The 17,924-nt window shown below is 62.5% G+C and overlaps 1 protein-coding gene across 5 annotated transcripts in view; it reads right to left on the bottom strand.

Annotated features, from left to right (window-relative positions):
• Positions 1–17,924, bottom strand: part of GSE1 (Gse1 coiled-coil protein) — a 390,196-nt gene that overhangs the window by 326,881 nt on the left and 45,391 nt on the right. The window lies entirely within an intron of this gene.

Here is a 17,924-nt window from a genome sequence, read left to right as displayed (position 1 = left end):
CTTGAAACAGCACTCACACACACGCATGGTTTTCAGGTGTTGGGAGTGATTTTGACGTTATTAAGATTAAGAGGAACGAGCACATGTCGTTTTACGATCAGAGAACCAAGACGGGTGTGTGCGGACGCCCAGCTTCCGTGGCAAGGCGGTTTTGGTGGCGGGGCGGGGAAGGCTCGGGGCGGCGGCGGGGGGAGCTCCCCAGGGGCCTCTGCCAAGGACGGTGTGGCACGGGGGTGGCCACGAGGCCACCCGGGGCAAGGACCTGTAGAAAGGGGTCTGAGCTCGTCGTGAAAGAAAGGCCGCCTGCGTTCCCTCTCTGCGGTGGGCAGGGATGAGGGCAGGGTCTCTCGAGGGCACGGCCGGGAGCTCGGGCCGGCCTCAGGATGGCGACCAACGTAACAAGACACGCCACAGAGCGTGACGCAGGTCCAGGCGGGCGCCTTGCACACTCGCCCGTGGACCCCACGCCAGCCCAGGAGGAGGGACTGGTGTCATCCCTGCTGCACAGATGAGGAAACTGAGGCAGGGAGGGGCACCCGGCGACACCGGTCTCAGCCCTACGGCATCAGCAGCCACAGGGTGCCGGGCTGTGGGGGCCCATCCGTCCGTCTTCCCGCCGAACCCCCGCGTGGGCCCGAGCGGTGGCCTGGCACTCGCCTCTGGGCACAGAGAACTCACGCGAAGCCGGACCATCAGGCGGTCGGGGAAACACCCTCAGGACGCTTCTCACACCAAACGTGTGGCTTTGCTACACCAACCACCACGTCTGCAACTCTGCAGGCTCCAGACCGGGGCTGGGTGTCCTGCCACTGATGACCACGGTCGGCCCCGACCCTCCGGGGGACGGCTCAGTCCCAGGGAAGCGCCTCGAGTCACACGCCGACTGAAGTCCGGGTCCCCTACGCCTCTGACTGACCGGCCACTAGAAACTGGGGGCTCCCCCGACCGCCTCCTCACATTCGGTAAATTGCTCGAGGGGCTCGCAGAACCCGGGGAAGCACGACTTAAGGGCGCAGCTCGGGGACGGCCGCATGGAAGGCCAGGGTGTCCCACTCGCTGGGTGGACAGCTGGGCAGCGGGAGCGCCGGCCTGGACGCCTGCCGGCCCCACGCAGGGGCAGGAAGCCCAGAGCTCCCCTCTGAAGGGCCGTCCTGCTGCTGGTGACTTCCGCCGTGCGAGGTCCCGGTGCTGTAGGCTGGCAACGCCCTTAGAGAGAGCTGCTCCCCGGCCGCCCGGAACTCGGGGTCCCGGTTTGCTCCCCGGCGCTGTGTCTCAGTCCCCCAGCCTCGGAAGCTGGCCAACGCCGTCCTCCTTGCCTACGTGGGACCAGCCCGGACCCAGCAAGTGGCAGGAGCTAGTCAGGGCCAGCCAGTGACCTCGCTTTGCTGGGCCCCGTGGCTCCTTCCGTGAGGCCACGGGGGAGGTCTAAAGCCGGGGTTCCCCTGGAGAAGGGGCCCGCTGGGAGCGGGCCCTGGCCCTGCCCCCTCCCCCTGGAGCAGCCTTGCTCCTTCCGGTAGGTATTTGGGCTGCTGGACGAAACGTGAACAAACGCCACTCTTGCTTACGACTCCGTCGTGTTTGGCTAAGGCAGGAGGGGTCACTGGGCCTCACGCAGGCTGGGCAAAGCAGGGGTTTTGTTGATTCGGTAAGAGAAGAGTCTGGGGCATGAAGGACTTCAGGCATGGCTGGATCCAGAGGCTCAACCACATCTCCTGTCTGTGTCTGTGTCTCCCTGTCCCCCCCCCAGGTCCTGAGTTCTTCAGCACTGGCCTTGCTCTTGGCCACGACATGCCCCCCCTGAGCGCTAGCTGGAGGGGAGGCTGAGTGCTCAGCGCCCAGCCAGGCGGGTCCGACCCGACCGCCCCCGGCATTGAGCCTGTGCCTTCTAGGACCCTCAGCCCAGGGCCTGGCATACCGGTCCCAAGGGGGGGGTTACCACTGACCAGAGACCTTCGGAGTGGGCTTGCGGGGGGGGGGGGAGACGGAACCGGTCAGAGCCGCCTCTCCCGGCTCCGTTCCAGCCAAGATAAGGTTCCCAAAGGACTAATGCTTGTGTGTAAATATTAGATACTTCTGTCTCCTTCGAGACCAGTTACACAGATCACGGCGGCTCCCCCAGGACCCTGCCTTCTACTTACTGTATCATCATTAACAGCCTATTAGGTAACAGCTGCTCGGAGAGAGAGAGAGAGAGAAGGAGAGAGGGGGAGAAAAAGAGAGAGAGGGAGAGAAGGAGAAGCAGGAAGGCAGGGAGAGGAAGGGGAAAGGGAGAGAGAGGGAAAGAAGGGGAGAGAGAGAGGGAGGAGGAGGAGAGGGAGGGGGGAAAGAGGGAGAGAGGAGGGCAGACAGAAAAAAGGGAAGATGGGGCGCCTAGGGGGCTCAGTCGGTTAAGCGTCCCACTTTGGTTCAGGTCACGATCGCACAGTTCGTGAGTTCGAGCCCCGCGTCGGGCTCTGGGCTGACGGCTCGGAGCCTGGAGCCTGCTTCGCATTCTGTGTCTCTCTCTCTGCTCCTTCCCTGCTCACACGCTGTCTCTCTCTCAAAAATAAATAAAGATTGAAAAAAAAATTAGAAAAAGGGGAAGAAACAAAAGGAGAGAAAGAGACAGAGATGTGAGAATGACAGACACACGGAGGAGGAGATGGGAGAGCCGAGAGAGACAGGATAGGTAGAAGGAATAGATTCAGATACACAGACATGGGGGAGAGAGGCAGGGAGAGGGGCCCAGGGAGGCAGGAGGGAGCTGAGGAGAGGGAGGAAGGAGAGGAGAAATGGAGCACGATGGGTGGGGGGAGGAGCAGGGGGAGGGGAGGAGGGAGGAAGTGGATGGAGAAGGGAGCGGAGAAGGAGTGGGGAGGACGGGTGGGGAGAAGGAGAGGAGGAGGGGGAGGAGCCAGGGACAAGGCGGCAGCTGTGAGCTCTCTGAGGGGCACTGCACGGGCCAGCCCACCTGCCCATCGGGGTCCCCTGCGGATGAGCAGCCAGAGCCCCGCATCCCGCATCCCGGTCAGCCTGCCCCTGCAGCGGTGCTGGCCCCACAGTGCCCTCAGCCCTGCAGGCAAGCAGGCAGGCGGGCAGGGCCGGGGGCAGACAGTGGGGGTGGGGGCCGACGGGAAGGGTGGGGGGGCAGGGGCAGGCAGGGTCGGGGGGGGGGTGGCAGGAAGGGCTGGGGGACAGCAGGCGGGCCACAGGAAAGCCCTTCCAGGGCGGCTCGCACCAGGCCTTACCCCCACGGCACCGAGCGATTTGCTCCCCAAAGGCTCCCGCGGCCCAAAGGAGCCCAGGCCCTTTCTGCAGAAGGCCTTCAGGGGCACGTCCGGCCCGGCTGCTGCTGCTGTCCGACACCGTCCCGAGGAGAAGACAGGGGTCGGGCACCTGCACGGCAGTTCCAGACCAGCCCCTCCCCGCACCCCCGCTCTGGGTCCCAGGAGCAGCCCCGCGGGGCAACACGGGGGCTCCACGCGGAGGCCCAGTGGCCAGGCTGCCCGAGGCCACCAGGCTGGGGCGCCCCACACCGGCGCTCAGGGCCAGCGACCCAAGGTCAGGGCCGCGCTCCTGAACCCCAGCATAGTGCCTCCAGGAGCATCAAGTCCCCTGGGGACAAAGCGCGGCCCCCAGGGCGCGAGGGCCTGAGCCTTCCCCAGGAGGAGGCCAGAGAAGCCACCGGGAGCTCAGCCCAGGCCGGGACCCCTCTGGCGAGTGCGACGCGGCCCCACGCCTGCAGGGTGCCTTTCCGGAACAAAGCCACCCACGGGGGCCCCACTGCTTCACTGCTTCTCCCCAAGCGCGGGCTCACCACCCGCCGTCCACCTGTCTGTCCATCCAACCCAAGCGCAAATATTTACTGAGCACTCCCTACCCACCGGGCGCTTTTCTAGGCAGCAGGGACAGCACGAACGGCAGACACAGGCCCGCAGGGAGCCAAGGACACCTGCAGTCAGCATACCAGGGGTGGACGCGTGGTGGGGGGGCGTGCTAGGGTCCTGGGGTGAGGATTTACGATTTCCTCTTCCCAGTGTCCTGGGAAGCCGCCTCCGGGCCAGCGAGGGTGACCCAACCCGGCCCCCCCCCACAGAGCTGCCTGGGGCTGAGTATGGGGCACACACGGGCCGCAGCTCCTGGAAGGAAGGCTGACCCCCGCACCTGCCAGCCTTCCGGAGTGGTGACAGACACCCCCCCACCCAGCTCTGCCCCCCAGCCTCCCTTCCCGGCCCAGGCAGGTCTGGTGGGCTGGGCCCGGTGTCCCGGAGCCCCCAGGCCGGGAATTCGGGCTCCCTGGTCCTGCAAAGCATTTTATTTTTCCTCCGCCGGGGCTGGGAATAATTAGGCGACCAGGAACATAAATCACAGCCTGGCCCTAGACATCTGCTAATCGCGTCCGAGGACGGGTGAGGTGGGGGCAGGAGACAGCCACCCCCACCCCCCATACCCCTGCACAGACGCGTGCACACACACACACACACACATACACACACACCCCTGGTAAGCAAGGCAAACTGCAGGTTTGGGGGTTTGGCGCCACCTAGGGTTCATCTCCTGGAACTGCCAGACTGGACCCGGAGGCAGGGCCCCCCACCCCCACCTCGTCCCTCCGGCAGGGGGGCGGGGGGGGGGGGGGACGACGACGACTTCTACTGGAAGTCCCCATCTGTACCCATCCTGGTACACACACATAGAAAAAGCACTAAATTAGCTGGTAGTGGGAGGGAGTGATAAGGGCTATTTTAAGAATTAAATATTTCAGAAACGTACTGTAACTGCTTTAAAACCAAGATGCAGGCAGGTAGCTTTATCTCGATAAATCCCATCGAAAGGGCCAAAAAGGGGAGTGTCAGGAAGCCCCTCTGCAACGACAACAATGGGGCAGGTGCGGGGACACTGTTGGCAAAAGCAGCCCTCCCACGGCCGGCCGTGAGAGGAAGCTTCCTTCTTTTTCTTTCAAGCTTATTTATTTATTTTGAGAGAGACGGAGAACATGAGCAGGGGAGAGACAGGGAGAGAGAGAATCCCAAGCAGGCTCCACACCATCAGCGCAGGGCCCGATGCAGGGGCCAGAACCCACGAACTGTCAGGCTGTGACCTGAGTCGAAATCAAGAATCGGACGCTTGACCAACTGAGCCACGCAGGCGCCCCAAGACACATAGTTTTTAATTTTTTTTTTAATGCTTACTTTTGAGAGAGAGAGACAGAATGCACACGGGGGAGGCGCAGAGAGGCGGGGACAGGGGACCTGAAGCAGGCTCCGTGTTGTCGGCACAACGTCCGACACGGGGGCTCGAACTCCCAAACCGTGAGATCATGACCTGAGCCGAAGTCAGACGCTCAACCAACGGAGCCACCCCGGCGCCCCGAGACACATGCTTTAAGAGGGCCAAACAGCGTGGAGCGCAAAGTGAGGGTCCCTCAGACGTCCAGGAGCGGCTGCTGTCCGCAGCGGGCCGTGCATCCCCGCAAATCTGCCAGGCACGCACGTGTAGGTGTGCACACCCATTCGTACCTGTTAAGACGCAAACCATCTGCTCCTGGGCCCCCGCCGAAGCACCTCTGGGGGTTTCCAGCCCTGCCCGCCGCACGGACGTCCTCGCACGGCTCGGCTTACTTCAAGGCCACCCTCTCTGGCGGGACACCGGCACCTGCGGTCCCACCAGGTGCACAGGGCCTGGGCGACACGGGTCAGGCTGCTCTGGGACGCGCCCGCTGCCCCCCGAGAGCCCCTCTGGGGAGAGCGACAGCGGGGGACGTGGTCCCGGCAGCAAAAGTGTCAGGTCAAAGGGATGCACGTCCCCAAGCGGGGCTCCCCTCCCGTATGTGTCTCTCTCCCTAGGGGCCGGAGTCCTCTGGAAGCTGAAAAAGGACAGGAACAGATTCTCCCAAGGAGCCTCCGGAAGGAAGCGGCCCTGCTAACACCTTCCTTGATCTGAGTCCCGTGAGGTTGATGTTGAACTTCTGGCTTCCAGACACTACTATTCAGAAATTACCCAGGCACACTTTTTATTAATACGATAAATGCGAGGACTTTTTTTTTTTTTTTTTCAGAGGAGAGAGAGCGCACACGAGTTGGGGAGAGGGACAGAGAAAGGATGGTAAGCAGGTTCCACGCTCAGCTCAGAGCCTGACTTGGGGCTTGATCCTGCAACCCTGAGATCATGACCTGAGCTGAAGTCAAGAGTTGGACGCTCGGGCACATGGGTGGCTCAGTCAGCTGAGCATCTGGCTTCGACTCAGTTCATGATCTCGCGGTCCGTGGGTTCAAGCCCCGCGTCGGGCTCTGTGCTGACGGCTCAGAGCCTGGAGCCTGTTTCAGATTCTGTGTCTCCCTCTCTCTCTCTCTGCCCCTCTCCTGCTCACACTCTGTCTCTCTCTTGAAAATAAACGTTAAAAAAATTAAAAAAAAAAAGACGTTCAAGTGACTGTGCCTCCAGGCGCCCCTAAATGTGTGTTGTTTTTAAGCCACTAGGTTTGTGATCGTTTGTTACAACAGCCTCAAGACGCTTGTGTGTCCCCGGCCTAGCTGTGCATTACTGTCAGTTGGGGGAACTTTGCAAGTTACCAGCTGAGCTCGGGCTTCACCCCAGACCAGTTGAATCCGGATCCCCAGGCAGCGCCGGCATCTGGGTTTTTCTAAGAGCAGGTGGGGGGTGGGGGGGTGGGGGGGCGGCTGCCTGATGCCTCCTGCTCCCGGAGCCCCCTTTCCCGCCCCAGCACTGGCCGGGCTACGGGCACGCGTCTCCCCTCACATGACACCCGCCGCCACTGCAGGCAGTTCAGTGCTCACCCCCAGGCCGCCCAGCCCCACTGGTTCCTTCTGTTGGCATCAGAACCCGGCCAGGGAACAGGCGACCGAGGCCTGTGGGCAGAGCCAGGTCCGGCAGGGGGCGCCACCAAGGGCTGCGGGATTCTGGAGGGAGGAGAAGGGACAGGAGGGTGGCTGGGGAGGGGCGGAAGCCATGTGCACATGTGACCAGGAAGGCATTAAACCCCTGGGTGCCAGGAAATCTGTGGGCCCTTAGAAGCATGGAGCTCCGAGGTGCAGGCAGCAGGGTGGCCGCGGGAGCACCAGGACGGGTCACAGCGGGCTGGCCGGTGGTGTCGCGGTGGGGGGCAGCAGGGAACTCAGCTGACCGACTGGGGTTGCCGACAGCAGCTGGGAGAGATGAGCGGCCTTCCAGGGGCTGGCTCCCTCCCCAGCAGCCACCACAAAGGATGGGCAGGCTGCCCGGGCCAGGAAGTGTTTGGGGAGGACGCCACGAAGAGGGTCTGGCCCATTCTTAGTCCTAAAGCAAGCGCTGGGGATAGATCTGGGGGAGAGAGTCCTTTGGGGCCTGGCTGTGAGCCCCGCCACCTCTAGGAAGCCCTCCCTGACTCTCTCTGCAGGGCTCGGTAGCTAAAGCAAAGGGTTCCGGATTCTTGCAGACTTCGGCTTGAACCCCCGTTCTGTTGCTGAAGGGCTGTGTGGCCTGTTCCTCCGTGGCGGCCCTGGGCGGGGGGTGGGGGGGGGGGTGTAACACCAGCGAAAAGACACGTTTCCTTCAGAGAGTCACCCACAGCCCTCCCCCGATGGGGCGCGGTAAATGCTTAACCACCAGCTCGCCGAAACGCAGAAACAACACCAAAACAACAACACAGATTCGCAGCACCTGCCTATTTCCACGGTAGGAACACTCCCACGGCACCTGAGTTCGAGCTCAGCGTGGAGGTGGGAAGAGGTGTGCGTGTTTGGGCCCCAGGGCGACGGGAGGAACCGAGAGGCCGTGCGGGGAACACAGGCGACATGGCGTCTGTGCGGCCCAGGCGCTGGCCTGGGCCCCCTGCACCGAGCCCTCCGCCACCCTTCGAGTGGAGACCATCAGCCCCGTTTAACTGATGCACAGACGAGGCTCAGAGAGGGCAGGCAAAGTGCACAGCTGGATGGGGTCCGAGTCACGTCCAAACCTGGTCTGGCTCCAAAGTGGGCAGGCTTAGCACAAGCGCCCCGGGAGGATGGGGACCTGCCTCCTCACGCATCCCGAGCTGGGCTGGGAGGCGACAGGACCTCAGGACCTCCGGTGTCAGCTCTGTAACATAAGGTGCCTCTTTTTTTCTGATTTTGCGTTCTTTACTTTTTTGAATTTATTTTTTGGGAGAGAGAGAGGCAGCATGAGTAGGGGAGGGGCAGAGAGAGAGGGAGGGAGAGAATCGCAAGCAGGCTCCCGTGCTGCCAGCACAGAGCCGGATGTGGGGTTTGAACCCATGAAGCAGAGAGATCACGACCTGAGCCGAAATCGAGAGTTCGACGCTTACCCGACTGAGCCACCCAGACGCCCCAAATAAGGCAATTTTCAAAAGTGAGCCAGGATGGTGGAAAGCAGGGTGAGAACACCCCTTGTGCCATCTGTGGGGATGCGGGAAGGACCCGGCCCGTGCCAACAGGAAGAGCGTGACAACAGGTGAGCACTGTACTTGGGCTAACTTGCTTCTCCTTCAGACTCTGGGAGGGCAACACCAACGTCCCCACTTTGCAGATGAGCAAGTTGAGGCTCCGAGAGATTCGGTGATTTGGGCAAAAACAGCCACCCCGCTGACGGGCGGTCCCAGAGGCCTGCAGACTTCAATCTCCCAGGCCCTCTCACCTGTATCTCCCCCTCGGGGTACAGACTCCCACACGCAGGTGCATGCACGCGACTCAGTGACCCGCCTGACGGAGGTACCCTGTCGCTAGGGGTCTGAGACACAGAACATTTCTAGCCCCCCAGGGCTCCTCGTGTCCCTTCCCAAGGTAGCATCGTCGTCCTGATGGGTTGGTCGGCCGGTCCTGGGGTCCCCTGGGATAGATTCTCGAGCACAGATCCCGGACCCCATCCCCGGCCAGCCCTCCCTTTGGGATGTGGGGCCTTCAGGAGCGACAAAAACAGACGTCTGCTGGCCCACAAGCAATGGCAAATCACAGACCCCGCGTGGTTCCCCCCAGCACTGTTCGGAGGGGGACAGAGTTACCCAGAAGGAGCCTTGCTGGCTTCATCCCTCCTACCTCTCTCGGCCTCGGCGGTCACAGCCTCCCTGGACAGCTGCAGGCAGCGTTCAGCAGCAAAGTCTGGCCCCGAAGACACAGGGGCTGCTGGGAGGGTCTGAGCCCTCGCCCTCGCTCAGAGAGGCTGCAGGGAGGGGGAAGGGCTGGCGGGACTTCTCGGGGCCCACCGAAGCCCCTTCCAGTGGCTCGTCCAGCACCCTCTCATCCACCCCTCCTGCACCCTGCCTTCCAAGCGGGGCAGGGAGGCATTTCTGCCTGCTTTGCTCCCACCCCCGGCCTCGCTCCGGGTACGTCTGTCCCTGGGAAGCTGCCACCTTGCTTCCTTTCTTCGTACGAGTCATGCTGGCCTTTTACAAGCCCAGCCCCGGTCGTGGCACCCTCCCTACTGCCCTCCGGTGGCTTTCCCTAACGTTGATCAAGGGCCACACCGCCTTCCCCAGGCGCTGCCCTGCAGGGCGGGTCTCGCCAGCTGAGGCACACAGTAGATGTGTCATGTGTCTGTCGGGTGACCTGACTGAGAGTAGAAACTGGGAAGGAAGGGGGCACAGCCAAGCTGCAGGAGAGGCGCAGGCGTCGGCACCCCTCAGACGCCCCTGCCCTGACCAGACCCGGGCCCAGGGTCCTGGGGCCACCAGGGAGAGTCCGAACCCAGGGTCCCGGGGCCCTCCCCTGATGGAGCCCTGACCCAAATCTGGCCTCATGCCTCCAAGGGGGGAGAGACGGAGCAGGGAGAAGGGCCAAGACAAGCAGAGGGCCATCCAGAGCCCCTTCCCAGGACGCGCCCAGGCAAGAGGCCACTCACATGCATGTTGCGGATGCCACCGGCAGAAGCAGAAGCCAAGGGCTGACGAAATCCCGGCTGCCCCAGGATGCCGCCTGCCCGCCTGCCTACCCAGGGCCCCAGCCTCCCACACCATGCCCTCCAGGGCTGCAAGGCATGGTGGGGCTGCGGAGGGCAGAGGGATGTCTCCAGAACACCACCTCCTTTGGATGACCGCCTCCGTGGGAGGCGATGGTTCTGGAAGAAAAACAAACATGCGCTGGGGGAGGGAGGAAGCAGAGGCAGCAGATGCTGGCAGGCGAGACACGGTGTCTGGAGGAGGTCAGGGCAGGCTGGCGGGTGGCTGGGCTGGAGGGTGGCCCCCCGGGTGCCCTATGGCGCCAGGCCAGGGCCGGGGAGGCCCCCAGGCTCTTCCGGTTGGGCAGGGAACCTGGGCAGAGAAAGTGCCCCTGGCAGGATGCCACCACGCAGGGGTCCTCCTGCACCCACGGCTGACACTCCACACCATCCTGGGTCTGCCAGCGCCGCTGGCTGGGGGGCCCAGCCCAGGACCCCTGGGGTCAGCCCTCTCCTGTCCACTTCTCTCCACTTCTGCCCCTGCCCGTGGTCAAGCCCTTGGCTTCCCTCCGGCACCCTTTACGCATTCGTTCAGCCAGTCACTCGGGACCTCCTAGGATGCCCCAGGCCCCACTCAAGGCTCTGGAGTGGCTGCAGTGGCATTAGCCAGCAGACCCACCGCTCACTCGCCTTCAATGGCTCCCTACTACCTTCAGGACAGGGCAACCCCCACAGCATGCATTCAAAGTTGTCAACCGGGCCTTGAGCTCTGCTCTCAGGACTCCAGCCCCACCCAGCGCTCCAGCTGGCCGGACAGCCATCCCCCTCCCCGAGACAGCCTGCACGGTGCCCACGCTCACGACCCCCTCCAAGCCTGTGCCAGAGCCAGTCCCTCCGCCGTATGGCCCATCCTGTCCCCTCTGCCCATGGCTCTTTCAGGAGCCTCCCTCCTCCCCTCTGGCAGATGCTATAGCTTTAAACCAAAGACTCCTGGTGTGAGATCGCAGTGGTGAGTGCACTCAGGGGAGGGAGAAGGATGTGGGACCCGCGGAAGGGGGGGCAGGGAGAGCCGGGCAGAGGTCCCGGGGGGCCTGGCGGGGGCAGCAAGGTCCCAGTGTCTAGGCCTTGTGCACGTGGCAGAAATCATTCTGCTATAGACCCCAGGCCCCTCCACTCATAGCCGGAGAAATGCTGCCTGGGGGCCACAGGCCATTCTCCTGCTCATGAACCTTCAAGAGCTCCCCACGGTCCGGCCACAAAGCCCAAGCGATGCCAGGTGTTGGCACCCGGGAGTGGCCGTTCACAGCCTTCATGCTGGCCCAACGCACCTCCGCTCCTGACCCTGGCTCCATCACCCAGGGCCCAGGCACCCGCTTTTCTCTGGCTCCCAAACGCCCCTCTTTTCTCCACTTGAACCGCAGCCCTGGCCCTTTGTGACACCACAGCAACCGGACTGCTTGAAGTAGGTGCCCTGACCGGCCCATTTTACAGATGGGGCTGAGGCAAGGAAAGGCTAAGCCACACACCCAAGGCCACACGGCTCTGCAGTGAGGGGCTGGGCAGGGACAGGGCCGCCCTCCCGAGGGCCTTACACGGCTCCGCTCGGACCGCCCGCACTGTTCTCTCGCGGCCTTTCCTTCCCTACGGGCCCCAGAACTTCCGGCCCCGCAGGCCAGAGATGAACACCCACGAGGCCACACCAGGGATGTGACCGTGAACCGCTGTGGGCTCTCCCAGACTTTTTCTGATCTTATTTCGACGCTGAAATGAGCCTCTGCGGCCCCAGGGCCCACAGCCCCGGGGGGCGGGCGCGGTTCCCTCCTCCCCACCAGGGGTCTCACCCGGGGCCCGGCGGGGAGGAGGCCGAGGGCAGCCACCCTTTCCGGTCGGCGGGCGGCCCGGCCCGGGAGCTACCGCGGCGGCAAGAGGAGGGAGGAGCCAGGAAATCCGGGCGGGGCGGCGCCCACCCCCAGCCCCGGGCCAGGCGCCGGAGGGGGCGCCGGCTGCCCCCAGAAACGCGCTCCAGATGCGCGCGGCGCTGCCAGCATTCCTGGAAGGTAACGCCAGGCCGTGGGGGGGGGCGGGGGGTACCCGCTGCCAGATGTGCGCGGCGCACAGCTGCCCCCGGCTAATAAGGTCAGCTCCTGGCTCCGGCGAGCCGCGCACACACCGGCCGCCCCCGCCCGCCTGGCACCCGCTTCCCGCGGGCGGGAGGGGGAGGAGGGGGCGGACCCAGCCCCACCCCCCGCTGCGGGGGAGCCCCCCCACCCCTGCCCCCAGTGGGGACGGGAAGGACCAGGGTGTCTGCGAGGGCGGGGAGGTCAGAACCCATTCCCACCCCTGGGGGACCGAGCCAACCCCCCCGGGGGCGGAGCGAAAACACCCAGCGCCCCCGCCCCCCCATACGTCCCTGGAAGGCGGAGGGGGGGGGAAGGGGGGGGCGCGGGGCGTGCTCTGATTTTCTCATTTTCTCCCGTATTGGCCGCTTCCCTTCCGGGATTGAGAGACCACGGGCTGTTTGGGGTCCTGGCCGGAGGGAAGGGCAGGCATACTACGTGCCCCTAGGTTGGGGATCCCCACTGTGCGTCGGGCCAGCTGCGTGGGAAGCCCAGCTGCGGAGCCTGGGGCTCCTAGGATTCCCTGTCCCTGCCATGAGGGAACTCACCGCCCCCCCTCCCCGCCCAGGCTATCCACTCCACCTCACCCCACCCCAGGGAACACCCTGCCCTCCATTTGGGAGATGTGAGGTCACCAGCCTGGAGTCGTGGGCGGGGGGACGGTAAGGGAGGCAGTTGGGGGATCAGAGCCCAGATTCCGCTCCTCCCTTCCATCTAGGTCCCCGACAGGGCCAAGGGCAGCCCCCCTCCTGCCCCCTCCTCCCTAGATAAAGGCGCCGGCAGCCGCCTTTGTTTCTCGGGTGTAAACCGAGCCAGATGCGGTCTAATCCCCCAGCTGGGCTGGATTTGCTGGCGGCTTGGGCTGTAGAGCCTCCCAAGCCCTCCAGCCCCGCCTGCCCGGCTGGCGTTTTCAGAGCTGCTGGGGTGGGGGTTGGGGGCGCTGGCAGCCTCAACCTCACCCATGTCCCACCTGAGGGCCAAGGACACAGTGAGGCCCCTGGCTTTGGGACTCTGTCCCCCTGGGACCTTGGGCGAGCCTCGGTCTTCTGATCTGTAAATTAGGAAGGCGCAGAAGTCCTATAGCTCAGATGCTACTGGGACCTGGGATGGCGCTCTCCTCCCTGACCACCCCGCCGCAGTGCGCAGTCTAACCACACCTCGCCAGGGCACAGAACAGCGGGGTCTCAGATGCCTACGGAACTCTGCAGGCTCCTTCAGTCCTTCCAAGAACCTGAGAGAACTCAAGGAGGCTGGTGCCAATATTAACCCCACTGCACGGAAGAAGAAAGGTCCCAGAGCTAGTAAGAGACAGGGTTATTATTAAAACAGGGCAGTGGTCCAGGGCACTGAGCAAATGAGAGGCAGAGAGAATGGATGCCCAAGGGGCAAATACAGGAGGAACAAGGGGAGGGCGCCTTCCCAGCCCGGGCTCCCTTGTAGCTCTGGGTGAGTTCCTCAACATGTGCTCTAAAGCCCTCCAGAATCAGCCCCCCCTGGGAGTCTTGTTAGAAATGCAGATTCCCAGGCACTGGCCTGTCCTGTGGGGGAGGCCCGGGAATCTGCATTCACTATGACTGTATGTCACGGCCAGAGGCGGCGGCGGGGGGGGGGGGGGGCAGGTTTGATGACCTGCGTTCTGTGCTGCTGCCCAGGTGGCCGATGCCATCTGTGTACGGGGTGGGTGGGGGGCGAGGCTGGAGGGGGCTGGGGCGGGCCAAGCCGAAGGCAACTCTGAAGGGGGCTCTCTGTCCCCGCTGGGGCCCACCCCACAGCCCTGGGCCACCCGGGCTGGGAACACAGCCTCACCTGGGCTGGTCCAGCCAGAAGGTGGGCAGGATGCCAAGCTCAGAACCTGCCAGGAGCGTCTGATGGATTCGGCGCCTCCTTCCAAAGGCCATTAATCATCCAAAGAAACTCCCTGTCAGTCCCTCTGTTGCCAGCGCCCCCCCCCCCCCACGCCCCCCGCCACGCACACACAAACACATACGTGCGCCTTGTGAACGCAGATGCACGCGGCACCCCCACATGCGTGCTCTGCACACAGGCTGTGCACGCACACACACGACATACCCACCACACACACCCACACACACAGGCACACGCTTCTCACACCACACGTATCCCCTACAACGTGGTGCACACGCGCGTGCACACACATGCCCGGACACACACGCGGCTGTCAAAGCAGCTCCCTCCCCGGGAGAGGAGACCAGCAGGGCCCTGGAGTAGTTCGAAACATCCCCGAAGGCCAAGCCACCCCGCGCAGCGTCCCCTGGAGGGCCCCCGCCAGGTTCCAGCTTGACATTCCTCTGCTTGGGGCTGCAGTTCCGTCATCCTGGTCCCTCTCGGGGGCTTCTCGTCCCCAGCCAAAGCTTGGGCTGGTGGGCAGGGTGATTAATAAAAAATGAGGAAATGAATTAATGATTGGCTGATAAGCACGGTTTGGCAGAGGCCTTGCCTTTGCGAGCGGGGAGGGAGGGGACCGTGAGGGTTCTCCAGGGTGAGAAGGCATCTCACGGATGAGAACAAGGCCCGGGAAGGGACCCCGTCCAGAGCCAGCAGCCCCCCCACCCAAGCGGCCTCCGGGACCACAGCACAGACGCCCCCGCCCCCGCCTGCCCACCGCCCTCTCGGCCCCGGAAGCCCAGCCGTGTGTGTCCTACCCAGGCTTGTGCACCTTACACACCGGACCCTGGGGCCGTTCATTCATTCATTCATCCGCTCATACCACAAAGCACAGAAATGCAGGGTTGAGATCCTGGAGCTGCAGCCAGGGTGGAGAGAAGTTTCTTCAGCGGAGCAGTTGGGCCTCCAGGAGGAGGTGACATTTGAATATTCAACGAAAAAGGGCTGGTGCTCCGGACAGAGGGCAGGGGGCTGCGGTAGAAGGACCCCTCCCGCCCCAGACCCAGGAAGAAACGGCAAGGGAGGGTCAGGGCGCCGGGTGGGGGAAGAGGACCGCCTTCTCTCTCTCCTGACCCCTCACCCGGGAGCCCAGCTCAGCCGCCTTAGGGCCCTGCCGACAGCAGACCCAGCCTGAGGACCTGTCCCACACCCACATCCTGAGCAGGACAAGGCACCAGGAAGCAGTCCTGTCCCTCTTTGCTCCCCATTCCGTCCACACCCTGAGCCGCCATCCATCCTGGGCAAAGCTCGAGGGGAGCAGACTGGGGCTCGCATGGGCAGAACATCTGCACTCAGGCAAGAGGGCTGGAGTTTTGGGGGTGCGCCCCCAGGAAGTGCCTCGTGGTCAGGGCTTGTCACTGGGGTTTGTACACGTCCTTTAGGGTAGCCTCCCGCGGAAGGAGTCACGGAAGTACGTGGCTCCGCGTGGCCTTGTGCTGACAAGCACGTGCCCCGTAAGGGACGCAGCAAAGGCCAACACCTGCGCGCTGGCCTGTCCACCACAACGCCTGCCTCGCTGCTTTCCGTCTCCCAGCCCCAGCCGTGGGGAAGCAAGTCTGGCTGGGGACAGCCCCTGGAGCTGTCAGAGGAGAGCACCGAGCGGCAGCCACCAAGGCATATTTTGTGCTGGGGGAGCAGTTAAGGGTCATTAAAGACACTCCTAGGGGGAGGGCGCCTGGGCGGCTCGGTGGGGTGAGCGTCCCACTCTTGGCTTCGGCTCGAGTCACGATCTCACAGTCCGTGGGCTCAGACCCCGCATCGGGCTCTGTGCTGGCAGCGTGGAGCCTGCTTGGGATTCTCTTCCCTTCTGCCCCTCCCCCACCGGCACATTTTCTCTCTCTCTCTCAAATAAATACATAAACTTAAAAAAAAAAAAAAAAAAAGACACTCATGGCAGGAAGGAATAGAAGTGACCTCGATACAGAAGTGAAGCTGTCAAGGTTCAGATGGGCCTTGGGACCTCGGCAGGCACGTGCCTGCAAGGAGGACCCGATGTAGCCGTCACGCTATTCACACGGGTGGCTCCACACACAGCCCCTAAGGGAGGCTGTCCGGTCACAACTCTGTTCCACCCCTGCGTCCAACTACCGATCCATTCATCCGTCCATCTAAGCATCCACGTGTCTGTCTGTCCCTCCACACACTCAGCCATCCATCCGCTCATCTGTTCTTTCCACCTGTCCATCCAACCATCTGTCCATCCGTCCATCCACCCGTCCGTCTTTCCATCTTTCTGTCCTTCTACCCACGCACATCTGTAGTAAGCAGCTTTTTCCCTGTACCTAACCAGCATCTCTGGGCCCCTCCTCGCCGAGCGGGGCGGTCAACGAGTGCACGCCTTCTCCCTTGATAGGGGCAGGCAGGCGGCCCAGGCTGGGCCCATCAGAATCTTCCCCGGGCCACTAGCAAGGGAACTGCTCTCCTGCCCACTCTGGGTCATGCCAGGGGTCAGCCTGGAACCGCTGGTGGGCATCTCTGAGTGCATGTGAAGAGAACCACCCACTCCACGAGTGAATCCCACACACAGGAGGAAGTAGAGGCCTGGAGAGAGCCCAACGAGCCCAGGATCCGAGGGTGACCGAATCCCGCGCGACCCTCGTCGATTTCATAGCTCCCGACTGTTTGCTACAGCCAGCTGGGAGCTGGGCTCATGTCACGTGTGAGCAGGGAGGGGCGTGGGCAACACAAGCCCTCCTAATGCAGTATAAGGTGACCTAGAACCTTCCCGGGTGCTCATCCCGGAATCAGACAAGGAGACCCAAAAGACACACAGATCCTGGTCTTCCCTGCCAGAGGCTGACCCCCTAGCTGGAGAGGCAGTTCTAAAACAAACAACGAAGAAAGCCACAGAGCCCAGACGTTCAATGCCAGCATGGGATCAAAAGGGGAAGGCAGGTTATCGCTAAGCCTCAGTTTCCCTATCTGTTACATGGAGACAACACCTGCAGTGCAGAGCTGCTCCAAGATCAGTGATGGAAACAAGCCACCTAGGCTGCCTACCCACCAGCCATTCGTCCCCCTTCTTTTTTGATGGCACGGTCTGTCCCCCATAAAGTCTGAGAAGGTCAGATATTCATGTTCCCAGCACTCCTGCAAATACAGATGGGCAGATGACCAGCCCCGGACGAGTGAACTCAAGTTTGCTGAAATCTGGGAAACACTCTTCCCCAAAAGGGAAAAAGACAAGAGAGCCGCCTTCCCCTTCCCATCCTGCTTTTGGATGTTATCATGTGAGAACGTGATGCTTGGAGCCACGGCAGCCAGCTTACCACCATGAGGACAGACTCAAGAGAATCATGCTTGAATTTACTTTAAGGAAAAAGTCCTCTCTTGTAGACTTGGGACTGTGGGCGGGGGTTTACCCTCTCATTACCGGTTGCGGGAGGTGGTCTCTTGAAGCAGATCAAAGCACGGATCCTGGGGGCGCCTGGGTGGCTCAGTCAGTTAAGCATCTGACTCTTTTTAAAAAAAAATTTTTTTTAATGTTTATTTTTGAGACAGAGAGAGACAGAGCATGAACAGGGGAGGGTCAGAGAGAGAGGCAGACACAGAATCCGAAACAGGCTCCCGGCTCTGAGCTGTCAGCCCAGAGCCCGACACGGGGCTCGGACTCACAGACCACGAGATCATGACCTGAGCCGAAGCCGGACGCTTAACCGACCGAGCCACCCAGGCGCCCCCAGCATCCGACTCTTGATTTCGGCACAGGTCATGACCTTGTGGTCATGGGATCGAGCCCCACATCGGGATCTGTGCTGACAGCATGGAGCCTGCTTGGGACTCTCCCTCTTTTTCTCTGCCCCTTCCCTGCTCACGCTTGCATGCACACACACACACACACACTCTCTCTCTCTCTCTCTCTCTCTCTCTCTCTCTCTCTCAAAATAAATAAACTTAAAAAAAAAAAAAGCACAGATTCCGGAACCAGCCTTCTTGGGTTCAGATCCAAGGTCTACTACTTGCTGGCTGTGTGACCTCAGGCAAACTACTTAACCCCTCTGTGCCTCCATTTTCTCCTCCATAAAACAGGGCTAATACCCGTGAGTCTTAAGAATT

The sequence above is a fragment of the Leopardus geoffroyi genome, chromosome E2 (genome assembly GCF_018350155.1).
Source record: "Leopardus geoffroyi isolate Oge1 chromosome E2, O.geoffroyi_Oge1_pat1.0, whole genome shotgun sequence".
NCBI classification, from domain to species: domain Eukaryota; kingdom Metazoa; phylum Chordata; class Mammalia; order Carnivora; family Felidae; genus Leopardus; species Leopardus geoffroyi.
The sequence above is the reverse complement of the archived record's forward strand: the minus strand, read 5'-3'. Positions and strand labels throughout refer to the sequence as shown.